Here is an 18,879-nt window from a genome sequence, read left to right as displayed (position 1 = left end):
TAAAAGAGATTGAAATCTATCATCCACTCATAATTTATTTTGTCTTATTCCTCTCTTCCCCCTTTGGTCAAGAAGGCTTTCTTGTTCCCTGGATGCCAGGTCCCAGCTCATCCCTGAGAGTCCTGTCCCACATTGCCAGGGAGATTTATACCCCTGGGAGTCATGTCCCACAGAGGGAGGAGGGCAATGAGTTCTCCATCTAAGTTGGCTTAGAGAGATGGCCAGTTGATTTTTTTTATTATTTATTTATTAAAAAAAATTTAACAAACTAAAACATTAACATGTTTTACATATATTCGTTCTACATATATTATCATTAATTCACAGTATCATCACTTAATTTCATATTCTTCATTTATTAGAACATTTGCATCAATTCAGAAGAAGAACTAAAAAGACAACAGAAAAAGAAATAAAACGAAAACAGAAAAAAAAGATTATACATACCATACTCCTTACCCCTCGCTTTCATTGATTACTAGCATTTCAAACTAAATTTATTTTAACATTTCTTCCCCCTATTATTTATTTTTATTCCATATGTTCTACTCATCTGTTGACAAGGTAGATAAAAGGAACATCAGACACAAGGTTTTCACAATCACACAGTCACACTGTGAAAGCTGTATCATTATTCAATCATCTTCAAGAAACATAGCTATTGGAACACAGCTCTACGTTTTCAGGCAGTTCCCTCCAGCCTCTCCATTACATCTTGAATAACAAGGTGATATCTACTTAATGCATAAGAATAACCTCCAGGATAACCTCTTGACTCTGGAATCTCTCAGCCATTGACATTTTGTCTCATTTCACTCCTTCCGCTTTTGGTCAAGAAGGTTTTCTCAATCCCTTGATGCTGAGTCTCAGCTCATTCTAGGGATTTTCTCAATTCCTTGATGCTGAGTCTCAGCTCATTCTAGGATTTCTGTCCCACGTTGCCAGGAAGGTCCACACCCCTGGGAGTCATGTCCCACATAGACAGGGGGAGGGTGGTGAGTTTACTTGTTGTGTTGGCTGGAGAGAGAGGCCAGTTGATTTTTGACAAGGCATGACAAGCCCATTCAATGAGGAAAGAATAATGTCTTCAACTATACAACTTTTCTGGATAACCTTATGCAAAAGAATGAAGGTAGACCCCTACCCTACCTCATATCATATACAGAAAATTAACTCAAAATGGATTGAAGACCTAAATATAGGAGCCAAAAACTATAAAGCTCCTAGGAAAAAGCATAGGGAAGTATCTTCAGGTTCTTGTGTTAGACTATGGTTTCTTAGACTTCATACCACAAGTATGAGTAATAAAATAAAAATTAGATAAATGGGACTTTATCAAAATCAAAGACATTTGTGTATCTAAGACTTCATCATAAAAGTAAAAAGACAACCTACAGAAATGAAGAAAATATTTGGAAGCCACATATCCAATAAGGGTTTAATTTGCAGAATATATAAAGAAATCCTATAGCTTATCAACAAAAGGATGACCAACCCTCTTTAAAATTGGGCAAAAGGCGGTGCAAGGGTAGCTGAGTGGTAGAATTCTCACCTGCCATGTGGGAGACCCGAGTTTGATTTCTGGTACATACACTTCCCCAAAAAAACAAAAAAAAATTTAATCAATGGTGCTGCAATAACAGGTTACTCATATGGAAAGATAATGAAATATAACCCCATCATACAGTATACAAAATTTTAAAAATGGGGCAAAAGATTGAAATAGACATTTCTTCAAAGAAGTTATACAAATGGCCAATAAGCACCTAGAAAGATGCCAACATCATTAGCCATTAGGGAAATGCAAATCAAAAACCACAATGAGATATCGCTGCATACATTAGAATGGCTACTATTAAAAAAAATGAAAAATAACAAGTTGGAGAGGATATGGGGAAATAGAAACAGTAATTCATTGTTGATGGGAATGTAAAACAGAGCAGCCACTATGGAAAGCAGTTTAGCAGTTCCTCAGAAAGTTAAGTATAGAATTACCATATGACCTGGCAATCCCACGTCCAGGTATATATCCAAAAGATGAAAGCAGGGGCTCAGAGATCTGAACACTGATGTTCACAGCAGCATTATTCACAACTGCCAAAAGGTGGAAGCAACCCAAGCATCCATCAATAGATGAATTAATTTTTTTCAATACTGTATATGCACACCCCCACACAAAAACATAATGGAATATTATCCAGCCATAAAAAGGAATGAGGTCCTGGAACATGCAACTACATGGATAACCTTGAAGACATCATTTAAGTGACATTAGACAAACACAAAAGACAACTATTGAATGAACTCACTGATATGAAATAATTAGAATAACCACATTTATAAAGTCAGAAATTAGAATACAGTTTACCAGGGGGTGGGGTAGAGAAAGGGAAATTAATGCTTAATTGGTAGAGAATTTCTGTTTGTAATGATCTAAAGTTTTGTTAATAGATTGTAGTGATGTTAGCACAACATTGTGAACATAATTAACAGCACTGAATTATATATTTGAAAGTGGTTAAAAGGGGAAATAATAGGTTGTATATATGTTACTAGAATAAAAATTGTTTAAAAACAGGACTACACAAATAATGAACCCTAATGCAAACCAGGTATTATTGTTAATAGTATAATTATAAAATGTTCTTTCATCAATTGTAACAAATGTGCTAACCGTTACAAGGTGTTAGTAATAGGGTGGTACATGGAAACTCTGTATTTTATGCATGATTTTTCTGTAATCCTACAACTTCTCTAATAAAATTAATTTTAACTTAGCTGAGATTTACAATCACAGACCTCAGATCTTTCCAGGAAAGTTGTGGTAGGTTTCAGTGTCCAGCCCCAAGAACCTAGAAAGGTGGAAGCTGGAACATCTGCAGGACTGTCTGTCAGTTGTGGTTGGGCATTTCCCCTGCTCATTTTCTTTGACTATTTCTCTGGCCCTCTTACAGAAGCTATGAGCTACCTAATGTCATTTACGGAACTCTTTCTGCTTAAACCCAGCTAGAGCAAACCCTGGACTGAGACTAAGAAACCTGGCACATATGCCTTTTTCAGCTTAAAATAGTTAATTTTCTATAAAAGATAAAACAACGCATGAGGCTGGATGGTGTAGAGTTCTGGCAGAAAGAAACAAATTAGAAACAGTCAATTTAGAGATCTGGCTCCCAAAAGCCACCTGAACATCAGCTGCGTCTCAATGAGCTGAGGTACTTCTTGAAAATACAAATGTGGACCCAAGCGTCTCAATGAGCTGAGGTACTTCTTGAAAATACAAATGTGGACCCAAATTAATGACTCCTTCTTACAAATAACCAATTTTCAAATATAACAGAAGAAAATATATCATTTATACTAACAATCCAAATTTATAAACTCCTGATATGAAGACAATTTTAAAACTCGGAGGAACACAAAAGGAGAACTACCTAAACAAAAGGATGACGTATAGGCAGATTAAGTGTTACAAAGGTATTAATTCTCCCTAAATTTAATACCCGGTTATTTACAATGAGAACATGGTAAGATGATATACTAAAAATCGTCTGGAAAAAAATTTTTGTGATTATATTTAGAAAAATCCTGAAGGTACAGACAAGAATAAGGAGAGGATTAGCCTTTCCAGGTATTAAAATAGATTATGAAGTGAATTTATTTAGAAAGTAGGGGGTGCGCAAAGGATAGGCTAAGCCTACCTAAAATTGGCCCTAAGAGTCACCCCCAAGAGAGCTCTTCTGTTGCTCAGATATGGCCTCTCTCTCTCGGCCAACACAGCAAGTAAACTCACTGCCCTCCCCCTCTCTACATGGTACATGACTCCCAGGGGTATGGACCTTCCTGGCAACGTGGGACAGAAATCCTAGAATGAGCTGGGACTCAGCATCAAGGGATTGAGAAAACCTTCTCGACCAAAAGGGGGAAGAGTGGCATGAGACAAAATAAAGTGTCAGTGGCTGAGAGATTCCAAACAGAGTCAAGAGGTTATCCTGGAGGTTATTCTTACGCATTAAATAGATATCACCTGTTAGTTAAGGTGTAATGGAGAGGCTGGAGGGAATTGCCTGAAAATGTGGAGCTGTGCTCCGGTGGCCATGTTTCTTGAAGATAATTGTATGATGATATGGCTGCCACAGTGTGACTGTGTGTTTGTGAGAGCCTTGTGTCTGATGCTCCTTTTATCTACCTTATCCATGGACAAGTAAAACATATGGATTAAAAATAAATAAATAATAAGGGGAACAAATGTTAAATAAATTTAGTAGATTGAAATGCTGGTGATCAGTGAAGGGGAGGGGTAAGGGGTATGGTATGTATGAACTTTTTTCTGTTTTCTTTTTGTTGCTTTTTCTGAATTGATGCAGATGTTCTAAGACATGATCATGATGATGAATATACAACTAGTGATGATAGTGTGAGTTACTGATTATATAACAAGAATGGAATGATCATATGATAAGAATGTTTGTGCTTGTATGTGGTTATGTATCATAAATAAAAAATAAATTGGTTAAAAAATAAATTTTAAAAATCCTCACACAAAAAAGTAGGGGTTGGAGAAAATTGAGATATAAATATTAATAAAACAGGTAAGAGAACTGAGAAACAGACTTAAAATAAGTTTATGATAAAGTTGACATTTTAATTAGTAGGAAAAGAGGGATTATTAACTAAACCATATTAGGTCAACTGAATAAACACGTAGGGGGAAAATAAAAATAAAGTCAGATCCAATTAGGTGAATGAAACTTAAGGACAGTATGTTTAGTGAAATCAGCCAGAAATTAAAAGATGTATATCATAACACCTCACTAATATGGACTAACTATAATGTGCAAACTCTTGAGAATTAAATTCAAGGGCATAGGTTATCAGGAGAAGGCCTATTGCAAAGGTTCCTAGATTCTAAGCTCTTAGAGCAGTCACATCTATTCCTGAGTTGTAATTGTTATTTCTAAATTCTGAGATGCTGAGCTCTTTGTGTATTACGTGGTCATTCACTGGAACTTGGGTATCTTTGTGACACCTGAGACTCAGAGCTAGAGTTCTGCAGCTATGAAAGTCAGCATTACCTCATACAGTAACTGTTTAAAAAGCTGAAAAAGAGATCAGACTTCAATTTGATTTATGAATGAAGCTGACCTGGTTAGAGCTAAGGTAAATCAGACTAAGAGATAAAGGATTATATTGACTATGTTTTACAATTCAATTTCTGTGTGAGACCAAAGGAAGAGATATTTATTTGCTGCAGATTTTTATATTTCTATACCACACTATCTAATTTAACTTATGTGTTCGGTTTATTTGAACACCATAATTACATGGAAACTGAATAAGGAGTGAGATCTCATTGGTTTGCACAGGTTAGTGTGATGCCCCAGAGAAATGTGGGCAGAAAATAAAAAAGTATTTGCAAAGTCACCCCTGAGGGACTAGGAAAAAATTGGGAAATATTAAACTTCCCCACCTAGGGAAGACCTGATAGTCTCGCAAGCACTGGGAGCTACCAATTAAAAGGCCAAGCCCTCAATCTTGGGGGCTTACTCTTATGAAACTTACTCCTGCAAAGGAGAAGCTAAGCCTACTTATTTATAATGGTGACTAAGTTTTGCCCCTGGAGAACCTCTTTTGTTGCTCAGATGTGGCCTCTCTCTCTCTAAGCCAACTCCACAGGTGAACTTACTGCCCTCCCCACCACATGGAACATGACTTCCAGGGGTGTAGATCTCCTTGGCAACATGGGACATGACTCCCAAGGATGTACTGGACCTGGCATCATGGGATTTACAAAGGCTTCTTGACCAAAAGAGAGAAGAGAGAAATGAAACAAAATAAAGTTTAGGCTATGACCGGGCTACACCACTACTCAGTATATACCCAGAAGAGCTGAAAGCAGTGACACAAAAAGACATTTGCATACTGTTGTTCACAGCAGCATTATTCACAATCGCCAAAAGATGGAAATAATCTAAGTGCCCATCAACAGAGGAGTGGATTAACAAAATGTGCTATGTACATATGATGGAATATTATGCAGCAGTAAGACAAAATGACGTCCTGAAGCACATAACAAGATGGATGAGGTTTGAGGACATAATGCTGAGTGAAATAAGCCAGACACAAAAGGATAGATACTGAATGATTCCAGCTGTATGACCATGGTAAAGGTAAAGAATATTATATATTATTATAAAGAGGTTTATAATACAGAATATAGGGGAACTAGAGATACCCGGAAGCTAGAGATGGGTGAACAGTTAGCTAATGAGGTTGAACTTAATTGTAAGGAAATAGACAGGAGTGAAGGAGGTTCACTAGTGGGTCTATAAGTAATATTACCATATCGACGGTGAACATGATTGAAAGGGGTTGTATAGACTCATGTGTCCCACCAATTAACACTACAAATATAAATAAGCTCCTGCATGAACTACTACAAAGGTATGAATCTTGTACAAAGAATGTACAATCTGGGGACATAGGGGGAAACTGCTATTGCGTGCTATGGGCTATGTTTAACAGGAAAACAACAGTACCACAGCGACACCAAGGGTAAATAATGGGGGGGGAGGGGGGACTAGAGTTAAGGGGAGGTTTGGATTTTCTGTTTGCTGAGGGTGTGTTTACTGGTTATCTTTCTCTTGGGAACAATGAAATTATCTAAAATTGAGAGTGTTGATGGACCGTGGACTTTGGGCATTATACGTGATGCCTAATGAACACAGGTGGCTGAAGATGCACTGACTGAGAAGTAGATTGGCAAATGATGGTGCATACATATGATCAAATATTGTGCTGCTACAAAAAGTAATGAAGTTATGAGGCATGCAACAATGTGAATGAACCTGTGGGACATTTGGTGAGGCAAAATAAGCCAGAAATAAAAGAGCAAATATTGTACGATCACATTTAGAAAATACTTATAAGAAAACTGGGGTCTAGATTGTAAGCTCTTATAGCAGTCACATTTAGTCTGGAGTGGCAATTGTTATTTCTGGATTCAAGAGGCTGTTTTATATGTGTGTAACCTGGTATTTAGAGACAAGAAAAAAGCCAATCAGGTTGGGATTAAGGTAATTCAGAATACAGGGGTAAGGAAGACATTGTATTTTAGAACTTCACTTATTCTTTGAGACTAAAGGAAGAGAGGTTTATTTTGCCCAGAACCTAAATTTTCCATAGCACATAATCTAACCCAACCAGTCTGGTTAGCTCATTTAAACAATCCAAACACAGGGAGCCCAGAAAAAGAATGAGAACCTTTAAACCTGTATAGCTTGATATAATGCCTGGTTCCACCCCAGAGTATATTAAGCAGATAATCAAAACGTATTGGCAAAGTCCCTTGAGGGATGGAAGAAAAAACATGAAACTATTAAACTTTACCACCAGGGAAACCCCGGATACTGTGTCAAACATTAGGAACACCCAAATCAATAGGCCAAGCCTTTGAACTTGAGGCTTGCTCTTGTGAAGCTTATGTATGTAGCAGAGAAGCCTACCTATAGGTATGTCTAAGAATCACCTCCGGAGGACCTCTTTTGTTACTCAGATGTGGCCTCTCTCTAAGCCCAAGTCTGCAAGTGAAATCATTGCCTCCCCCCTATGTGGGACATGACATCCAGGGATGAAAGTCTCCCAGGCAGCATGGGAGATGACTCCCAGGACCTGGCCCTGGGACTGTGGGATGAACAATGCCATCCTGACCAAAAAAAGGGGAAAGAAGTGTAACAAATAAGGTACCAGTGGCTGAGAGAGATCAAATAGAGTCGAAAGGTTACTCTGGAGTTCACTCTTATGCAAGCTTCAGTTATACATTGCTACCTATCATAACTTACCAAACCCCAATCAAATCATTCCTGCCAATCCTAAAGAACACCTACAGCATTATATATAAGATTCTACAAAGGTTCCATGCACTAGGGTAACTTTCCAGTAAACTACAACCTCCAGATGGGTCCCTGAACCAGGTAAGTCCTGAAATGCAGAATGGCCAACATTTTTAGAACATCAACTAGTTCCATCCCTCTATCCCATATTACTGACAGCCCCTTCCAACATGAAAAAGTTAGAATGGCCACAGCCCAAATACCCCTGAAGAGTGGGAGAAAGATCAAAGGTGATCTATACAGAGAAGCTAGGGTTTAACAAATGAGTATGAATGCTGAATCATTATATTGGTATTTCTTTTAGTCTCCAGTACCTTAGAGCAGCTAGAAGTAAAAACCTAAAATTGTGAACTTACAACCCATACCAAACTCTGAAATCTGTTCTGCAACTAATTGTTGCGATATACTTTGAAATTTATTGCTTTTTTTGTATATATGTTATTTTTCACAAAAAAGAAAAAAAGTCAATTGTGATGATAAAAAAATGTTTTTAAATAAAAGAAAAAATATAAAGTTTAGGTTGCTGAGCGATTTCAGATAGAGTTGAGAGGTCATTCTGATTATTCTTATGTATTATATAGATATCCCTTTTTAATTGTTAGTGCATTAGAATAGCTAGAAGGAAATACCTGAAACTGATGAACTCTAATCCAGTAGCCTTGATTCTTGAAGATGATTGTATAACTATGTAGCTTTTATGATGTGACTCTGTGATTGTGAAAACCCTTTGATTGATACTCCCTTTATCTAGTGTATGAACAGATAAGTAAAAAAAATAAATAAATAATGGGGATAAAGGGTCTGGGATGTTCTGGGTGTTCTTTTTATTTTTATTTTATTCTTATTTTTATTTTGTGAAATAATGAAAAGTTTCAAAAATTGATTGTGGTGATGAATGCATAACTATATGATGATACATTGAACCACTGATTGTACAGTTTGTATGTTTATATGATATATGAATATATCTCAATAAAATTGCATTAAAAAAGTAAAAGGCTAATGTATAAATTAGTGATATGAGAAATGGTGATACTGAACATTAGAAATCCTATTAACATATTAGAATAATGATCATATTAATGTTTGGCTCAATATGAGTTTTGTTTGTTTATAAAAACATAACATTCTTTAAATTCTTCAATTACATCATAAATTATCAGTCACACCATCTGACAGATAGTCATAACCTCTCAGGATTAATGAACTCTGAACTTTTCCTAAAGTTCTTTAGACAAATAAGAGAAATTGCCCAATTATACCACTAACATAACAGAGAATGTTAGGTAAAACAGTTGGTATTAAGACAAAGAAAGAGAACTGTACATTAATCAATCAATTTTTTTGAATATGCATTATTTAGACGGCTTTTCCATCCATTTTATTGGTGGTCTCAGCTTGGATAACTGTGATATTATTCATGTTAGAGAATGATCTATGTTATCAATAAGGCCTAAAAAGACAAAGACAAGAGGGGAAAAAGCCTGAGAAATAATACATGCAAAGCATATAACAAAGGAGTAATAGCTGTAAAACATAAAGAATGTCTATAAATACAAAGGATAAATTTATAATGTTAAAAAAATTTTTAATAAAATAAAATTTAAAAAGCCGGGTCTCAGCCTCATTTCTTTTCACAAAATAAATTCCAAATGTAGCAAAGATTTTCAAGTTCTGGGAGAAATATGAGTAAATTTATGTATAATAATTAAAGCAGAAAGTGCTTTCTAAGCAAAACATAACATCCAAAGGCCATAAAAGAAGAGATTTAAAATTCTGACTACAAAAATATTTTAGCCTCTGTATAACTTAAAAATAACACATAAAGTCAAAAGATAAATATCAGATTGGAAGAAAATATTAGCAACACATTAAATAGGCAAAAAAGCTAATTTGCTTAATTTACTGTTAGGGAGAAAAGAGCAACACAATAGAAAAAAGTGGACAGAGATTATTGAAAAGTAATTTATATAAAAAGAACTATGGACTAATAAATACTGAGAAATAGTTTATATTCATAATTAATGAAATGTGAATTAAAACAGGATACCATCTTGCCTATTAGGCCAGCAAAAGTGAAAATTTTTGATGTGGTCTATTCTGTGCTGGTGAGGGTTGGAGACAAGCTCTCCAGCATACACTGGCAGTAGAAATAAAAACTATTATGAGCTTCTTGAAGAGAAATACAGTAAAAGTTCTCAAATTTTATGTTATGCATACTTTTTAACCCTTGCATTGATTTTCCAATTAACGATCATACTAAGTAAATTTTAAAATGAAAATTCTCTTTGACCCAGCAGTTCTACTTCCATGAATTTTCCTAAAGATATATACTCACAAACACAAAAAATTAGGCTGTATGAACAAGGTTATTCATTATAGCATAGCAATATCAGAAAACAATTAAGAATACTGGCAACAACAAATATATCCATCAGTACAGAATGGGCTAAATAAATTATGCTACATCTATACAATAAAACACACTGAAACTGTTGAAAAGATTGAGGAGGATCTATACGAACTTCTTTGCAATAAATAAAACTGTCCAAAGGGAGTAGACACAAGGTGCAGATCAACGTGTATAATATTATGCCCTTTTCCTTGACCTAAATTGGGGTGCTGTAAATTATCAAGGAGGAGGCCAGACAGATATCAGCAGTGTCTATCACAGTTTGATTCTTAAAAGTGGAATTCCTTTTTTATCACATGTTGGGTAAAGTGGAACTGCAAAATCTAGAAGAAAAGCAAATAAATCTTGCAAATGTAGTTAAACATGACCTATGCGCTCTAGCTCTGGATTAAGACTAAACTCTGACATCTCTCTTGAAGGATCTCAGAGAAGCTGGTTTTATTTACTATTCTCCCTCCACCCCTACTCTAAACACATATACCCACATGAAAATAAAAATAATGATGTCAGGGCCTTTATCTAATTCACTAGTTTTCCATCCCCAGCACTAAAAACAATGTCTGACACTTAGAGGCCATCCAAAATGAATGAATGAATTCCAAAGCCAACACCAAAATAGGCCCAATGGGGCTACTTTTGATGATTCTACTTTTCAGCCTATGTGTCGCTCCTCATTGAGCTAACTCAGGGTTTCTTTGCACTGATACCATCTCCATGGGCCTCAGCAACTGAGACCTGGTGTACCAGTTTGAAACTGTTATGTACCCCAAGCCATGTTCTTTAATCCTGATTCAACATTGTTGGGTGGGATTTTTTTTTTTTATCAAGTTGTTTCCATGGAAATATGACCTACCCAATTATGGGTGGGACCACGTGATTAGATGGTTTCCATGGAGATGCGTCTCTACCCATTCAAGGTGGGTCACTTACTAGAGTCCTTCAAGAGGAAATCATTTTGGAATAAGTTTTAGAGCCGACACAGGCAGAGATATTTGGAGATGAAGAAAGAAAACACCCCTGGGGAAGCTAGTTGAAAGGAGAGGCCAAAGACCCAGCAGATGCCAGCCATGTGCCTTCCCAGCTGGATGCCTTAGTTTGAATATTTTTATAGCCTTAGAACTGTAAACTTGCAACTTAATAAATTGTCTTTTTAGCAGATGTTCCATTTAGGGTATATTACATTCCATCAGCTTTAACAAATTAAAACACCAAGTAATTCATTCATCAGCTGTGATGGTTAGGTTCTGGTGTCCAGTTGGCCAGTTGTCTGGTAAGGCAAACACTGGCCTAACAGTTACTGCAAGGATATTTCATGGCTAGTTGGTAAACCAGAAGGCTGGTTTATTAAATCATCAGTCAGTTAATTGCAGCCCTGCCTGATTGCATCTGTGATCAACTAAGGGGTATCTCCAGTAAATGATATAATCCAATCAGTTGGGTTTGATTCCATCAGTTGGAGACTTTTAAGGGAGATGAGAGAATTTTCACTACTTCTTTAGCCAGCAAGCTTCTTTGGAGTTTGTGAAGACCCTTCATCAGAGTTGCCGGCTTCATAACTTGCTCTATGGATTTGGGTCTCTTGCTTGTCCACGGTTGCATGAGATTCTTTTATAAATCTCATATTTACAGATATTTCCTATTGGCTCTGCTTCTCTAGAGAACCCTAGCTAATATATTACCTAACCAACTGAATACACCTATCCCAACTCTCTCTCTGCTATGCATAGAAGTAGAGGGGATCAGTGCTTGTATGGTGTAATTTAAGCAGAGTTACTTGAAGTGAAGGAGTGCAGTAAGGTATGGAGATTGCACCAGAATGTAGATCAGTGTGCAGCTTCCTTCATCTAGAATGATGTGATACAATATATTTAGGGAAGAGCTGATTTGCATTCTGGCAAAAAGCTTATCTTCTTGCATGGACCAGTAGCAGATTGTAAACTTCAGATCACATTTTGAACAGTGCCAATTTAAGGTATTCAGGTGCTACTGTGCTCAAGTTCCAGTATTTGAGAATCTTTCTTTGCACTAAACTTTGACTTCTGTGAAATCAATTTCCCCATTGACAGGAGAACCTGAACTGCATGAGCTACTGATTAGAATAATGAAAGACAAGAAAAAGAGGTAAGAGAAGGGAGTTTTGTCAAATAAACTTAACCTAATTTACAATTTTGCAAGAGGAACTCAGAGTGACTTCTCAGACCCTAGAAGTTAGTGATTAAATTGGTAGCAAATTACTGGCTGTGTCCCAGCCAGCACAAATGTCACTAAAAACAGTAATTAAGCATGTGAAATGAAGGTGCAATGGCCAATAGTCCTGTTCACTTTTAAAAATTCTGCAGTCTCAATTATCTGTCACTTTCTATTAGATCTGCAACTCAGCTGAACTCAGGAGTAAGCCCCACAGTTCCATATCACTTAAAATCCAGTGTCCAAACAAGGGTCAGAAAATCACACTTTTTGAATCTCTGGGCTAGCATGTCCATGACCGATGACCCATAAATAAACACTATTTTCAAGTCTTCATTACAAAGCATGTAGTTTCTCTTTTGACAAGATTGGGCTGCTGACTTCTCTTCTTAAGTTTTAATTTCCTCTATAACGAAGAAAAAATAGAAACATGCAAACAGAAGACCATGGGGAATAGAGAATGGAACTCCCATCTGTCTATTGCTATGGTCTTTAAATATCACTGAAAAATAAAACTCCAAAATTTAAAAAAAAGTTAATACAGACAAAATAGATTCTTTAAGAATTCACAGTGCTACAACTCAGCTCCCACCAAATAATGCCGTTATCTCTCTTTTCTACTATCATTTCTCCGGACAAGCCACCACCTCCACTCACCAAATAGTTTTATTTATCACCAACTCCTTACCTTTTTTCCTTCAACATATCCTTTTTCTACAACCAAATTTTCCCATATTCAACAGCAATACCAAGATTAAAACTTATCTTCCTTTACACCTATCCTAGTCATGCTTTTCCCATTCTCACATTTCCCTAAGTAAGAAAACCCAATAGTGAGATTCTGCTCTTGCGTGTGTCTCCTACCCTTTTTCTTTCCAGTCTGCTGCCTACATATTTCCTCCATGCACTTCTCATTTCCCCAAATTTTCATTATAACTAAGATATTTCTTTTTCCTGTTTCTGCTATTTCTTTGTCACAGTTGGATCATAAAAGTCTTGTTAGATCTATGTATAAGTGGTCCTCTAACAAAAGTTACTTATAAATTATGATGTTCAAAAGTCCAAAGCAATATAAGTGGTCAGTAATACTATCTATTGGTTTCAGGCAGAACTGAAGCATTTTCAAGTCTGATATGTAGCTTTGTTGAGATCCGCAAAAGTTCATAAGTTTTAAATTTCTAAGTAGAGGAGATCCTGTTCTTCAAAACTCTTAATATGTTGCTGTCTATGTGCCTGATAACAATATTATGCACATCATAGACAATAAATATTCTATTTGGTAGGCAAGAAATTTTATAATGCTTTAAAAGAAAAAAGTGATAAAAACGCATCTTAAAAAATCACAACCTTTGCCTTCAAAAGTAATTCTCTCTAACTCATCAACTCCTTACTTTGGAATAAAACTTTTGAAAAATCTTAAATACAAAACAATCAATCAATAATTCGATGCACGAAGATATTTTCTACAGCACTTAAATGTTCAGCAATGATTAAGTACATCCATTCACTTGGAAGAATATTACATAGCAATTCTGTATGGGAAACATTGTGGTATAAGGTAAAATGGAAAAGCAATGTTCCGAATTTTATCTACAGTATTATTGAAATTTTTTTAAGGCTGTGCAGAAGGAAAAAAGATTAGAAGGAAACACATCAGTGAGATTAGAGGTAAGTTTTTCTATGCTTTCAAAATTCCTAAAATGAGTACATATTACTTTTATAATAAAAATAGTTTTACTATAAAAACCCCAATCTTCTACTCAGATAAAAAAAAAAGGCAGACAAATATGAAAGATAAGAATTGGATATGGCTGTGTCTATACTGTATGAATTCTGGTTTTCCCCATTTAACAAAGTTGTCCTTTGCTACTACAAAAGTAATTTATTGTGACTAATGAAATTCTAACAGCACACACAGATATCCCATTGAAGTTTGTCTGGTGATCCAATTCTCCAAGTCACAACTATCCTTAATATACTGACCTTTCAGTCTTTCTAAATGAGTTAGCCATAAACCCAGAACCAAGGCTAATTTGAAATTCTATCTTTCCTGCTTATCGTCTTTTAAGCAAACCACTGAAATCTCCTGTATGGTCAGAGAAGTTACCTTAGGGGTGTATCTCAATGACTCACAACCTCTATAGTCAGTGAACTTCCTGGTGCCTAAACTCAATTTCTTCTTGTTTCCATTCAAACTCATTCCTTCCAGTCCTATGTTCAGAGCAACTTAGAACAGTTGCTGAAAGTCACTTAGCCCCATCAAATAGCGACCATCTCTTTACAGGCTTGGTTACTCCATCCCATATTCATCCCACACAGTGTGATGCTAAATTTGATTATAAATGGTGGTAAAACAGCCCCTAAAGCATTCCTCAGCCTTCCACTATTGCTGTCAATTTCAAAACAAATATAAGACAAAGACTAAATTCAGAAATTAATGCTTTTGCCACTATTACATTTGAAAAATTGTACATATATGTGAAGAATTTTTAGGATGAAAGTAAAATCCCTTCAAACATTTTCTGTCTTTGCTTCCTTGTACCCCAGCCCCAAGCCAAAGTCAGAGCATCCAGGCCATATCTTATCTTTTCCTGCACAGTTATCCCAATGGGCTTTTTATAGCCAGAAACTCTGAATGCAAAGCACGACCTTGGCTACTAGCTTCCCCTGCCACTAGTTAGAAAGTTATTTATAACTTTAAAATTAATGTGAAAGCTTGTATTTCTCATCATAACTCATCAAAACATTACTGTTTATATAATAATATGATCTTCTTTAATTCAGAAGACCACTCAGATTTTAAACCTAAGACACAGAATGAAGACACAGCAATTCAATGTAGAAAGAAGACTGTACTGAAGCCCAGCTCGTCTCTTCCCAAACTTCACTCTTACCTTTCTGTTGCTTCCTATTACGTAAATGTGCTTAAAATTCTGGCTCTTGGGGATTTTCTGAAAAGACTTCTTAGTTAGCCACAGAGTTACAGGACACCACATTGAGAGTGGGATAGTCACTTTCGTGAGCGTTGTTCACCCAGGAAAGGAAAGAAAAGGGGAGGTTACAAGCCAGGGTGGGTGGTATCTATTCCTGAACCACTAGTCACTGACCTCACTGACAACTTGTTACTGAAAATAATTTGTTGAAAAAGGCCAGACATACTTTGCCTAGAGACCTACAAACATAGCTGTCAGGAAGCTTTGAATAAGTTGCTTTAGATTTGCATTTCTCTAGTCTTTTTCCAAAATAAGGACTTTCTTACATCTAATGAGAGCTGAAGGCTGGAATTATTGAGAGTGAAAAATGATAATGCAGGGATAAAGGAGTCCAGGAAATCAGCACATCAAAAGATCAATTGTGTAAAATTTGGTATCTCTGGTATTTATAGAGATGATGGCATCAAGGCGATAAGTTACATCTGAGATAGGTTTTCCTCTAAAATTTTATGTTTCACTCTCTTGCACCAAGTACCACACTCCCTGTTTCCAATATTTATGTAAAAAACATGATTGACAGTAAAGAATGTAAACTGAAAAATGTATCAAAAACACTGTAGGTGGAACCATTATTAAATTTAAGCCACCAAAAATCATTCTTCACCAAAATTTCTTTTTGCTCCCTACTGCTATTCTTTTTCTTATTTTATCTTCCCTTTTTTAATATTTCCTCCCTTGATTATCTTTACATTCACCAGCACTATCTTGCAATCCCTGCCTTTTGCTTTATCATTTTCTTGGACATTACCAGTTTCGTGACTTTCTTTCAGCAGCTTCTAAAACAATAGATGGCAACTGCCCCTAAAATAGAACTGCTCATTTGTGTTTCGGTAGTCCTGTTCTTAAAAGGCTGAATTCAAAATAAAGAGAAAGCACTTATTTATCAGCTCCACATACACTCTTAGAACTAATATTATGGATCCAAGAAGAAAGCAGGGCCTATGGATTGTCAGAGAGAATCTGTTATGAGAGGGGTTTCATTTTATATGATTTCCAGGAAGCCTGCAAAATAATTGTATTTTTATGTACCTTCCTTTAAAATGTATGGAATTGGTATTACATTTATTTAATGATTCTTAGTGGCTAACATATATGGTCCTGCCCACATTTTTTTTAAGGCAATTTTTACCCTTGGGGAATCTAGGAATAGCCTCTTTTCACAGTGAAAACAAAGAGTAAGTTTTATGTCTCTCAATCCATCTTTTCTTGAATAAAGAAATCAGTTGACACTTACAAAATAGCAGTTGTTGTTTTAGAGCTTTAATAAGGAATGTTTCCCAAACCCAGACTGTTGAATCGAGCCAAAATAAGATACCCAAATTCTATTATGAGCCTAGTCTGCCATGCTATGAAACCATGATATGTTACTTACCTCTCCTGTACCTCTTCTTTCCATCTACAAAATGTAGATGAAAACCCCTATTCTTTTGGTCTGCATGTTGGGGCTATGTGGATTAAATGTATAAAATCTCAAGTGCTTCAAAAGACATTGAATTTCTTGGAGATGCAATAGAGATAAACCCTGATTACAGTGTGTGGCACTATTAAAACAATTAAATATTATAAATACCCGGGATGCAATTTTAAAGAATTTGTTGAATGTCCTGCTTTTTAAAATCCCCTCGTAAAAATATCTGCGGTCTTCAAGATAGGATTTAGCTGAAGTGTTTCCCACTGTAGCCACAAGAGGGCCTCCTCCTAGCAATTCAAATCACGTCAAATTTGACGCGCAGAGGTTCCACGGTCCTCAGTATTTATGTCTGTTTGCGACAGAAAACACAGATCACCTATGTCAAATTTCCTTAGCTAACTGTAGGGTAGCAAACAAAAGCCGAAAAATCTGCCTTTCTCTGGCTGATCACTGAAGCATACAGAACACTAAATAGTTCCTGTAAACTACACAGTCGCTGCATTTTGCACTCTGGCCCCCTTCCAGATTTTCACAGTAATTCCTTCTTGTCACCTTGCCCAGTCTTGTTCAGTATTTATTGTTCTTCCCTATTTTCTTGTTTCCTTTCTTTATACTTTTCAAACTTTAAAGGCTTGGCTCACATTTCTCTTGCAAACAAATAAAAGCTAGGGGCAGAAGTACTGAAAATAAGAGAAAAGAGAGAATAAATCAGGGCCAGTGGTAGCAATCCTCCCAAAGTAATCAAGTGTGTCTTTGGTTCTAGGTATCAGCGCTGGCTCCAAACAAAGCCATTCAACTGACGGTACTGAGAAGCCGGTTGGTGCAGAGACTGTGTTAGAAGCCAACAGAAGAATTAGGGGCATAGAAGGGAGGCTCCAAAAAGAAAATAATGCAATCCTTATCAGCAGCCCCCTTGGAAAATGAGTGCAGTCAGTTCTTTAATCACAATGGAAGACTGTTTCTCCTTTTCATTAAAGTTCTTTAAAGATGAAACTAGCTTCTATTTTATTTTATATGTGTTACTTCAAAATATTGGCAATTTCATGTTAGGGATTTAAACATATGTTATTTTCTGAACAACTGTCACACCTAAAGAAGACATTTAACTTGGGATAGTTGCTGCCTGTAATTATTAAAATTCTTTTATTCAAAAAATATGTAAGTAGTTCTGGCACATTTTTGAGTTTTGAGTGAATCTAAGTGAATCTGATCATATACTGTAGCAGAAACTTCCCACTCTTCTCAATTCTCCTGCCTCGTTGAGAAAACAGGAGCTATTCAGGAAATTGGCCCACATCTTGCCATCATCAAATCTACAAACACACCAGGACCAACCCCCATCTTCTCTGCCTTCCCTCTTATAATGCAAGAGGTACTCATGCTCCACCAAAGGCTAATTTCTCCTCTTCTGTTCTGGATTCCAAGTTCTCTAACTTTCTCAGGGATTCTGCTCCTTCATTATCACCTTCTATATTAAATTATCACTTCTCTAATTATCAGCACACAAATCTGCCACAGGACCGCTAACTTAAAATTATCAAACACAAACAGTATCTTGACCCAATGGCCCCCTCCAGTTGCTGCCACCATTTTTCTTCCACCTTCATCACAATATTTCCCAAGCAAGTTATCCACCATCCCTACTTTTCTACCTCTCCTTCACTTCTCAATTCATGAGTATTTTCCTCTGTCGCTCTTATCCCAGTAAATGGGACCATGACCCAATTGCTTAAGTCAAAACCCAGGAGTCGAGCGGTGCAATAGTGACTCAATGGCAGAATTTTCACCTGCTATGCCAGAGACTTGTCTTCGGTGTCCGGTGCCTGCCCATGCAAAAAAAAAAAACCCAGCAGTCAGTCTTCATTCCTCCTTTTTCTTTACTACCATCAGTAATTCCCACTGATCCTATTTCCAGATTTATCTTGAATCTGTCCATTTGTCCTTCCTGGCCCCAACCTTATTCAAAGCACTTGCAATCCCTTCTCT

At 36.4% G+C, this 18,879-nt stretch overlaps 1 protein-coding gene across 10 annotated transcripts in view; it reads right to left on the bottom strand.

The window, feature by feature from the left end:
- The window catches only part of CTNNA3 (catenin alpha 3), a 1,849,311-nt gene extending 1,833,791 nt beyond the window's left edge, over nt 1-15,520 (bottom strand). For all 10 annotated transcript variants that reach the window (XM_077125140.1, XM_077125142.1, XM_077125146.1 and 7 more), the window contains exon 1: nt 15,384-15,520. The gene's annotated coding sequence lies outside the window, so the exon portion shown is untranslated. The remainder of the gene's footprint in view (nt 1-15,383) is intronic.
- Between the last annotated feature and the right edge of the window lie 3,359 nt (nt 15,521-18,879).

The sequence above is a fragment of the Tamandua tetradactyla genome, chromosome 13 (genome assembly GCF_023851605.1).
Source record: "Tamandua tetradactyla isolate mTamTet1 chromosome 13, mTamTet1.pri, whole genome shotgun sequence".
Lineage (NCBI taxonomy): Eukaryota > Metazoa > Chordata > Mammalia > Pilosa > Myrmecophagidae > Tamandua > Tamandua tetradactyla.
The sequence above is the reverse complement of the archived record's forward strand: the minus strand, read 5'-3'. Positions and strand labels throughout refer to the sequence as shown.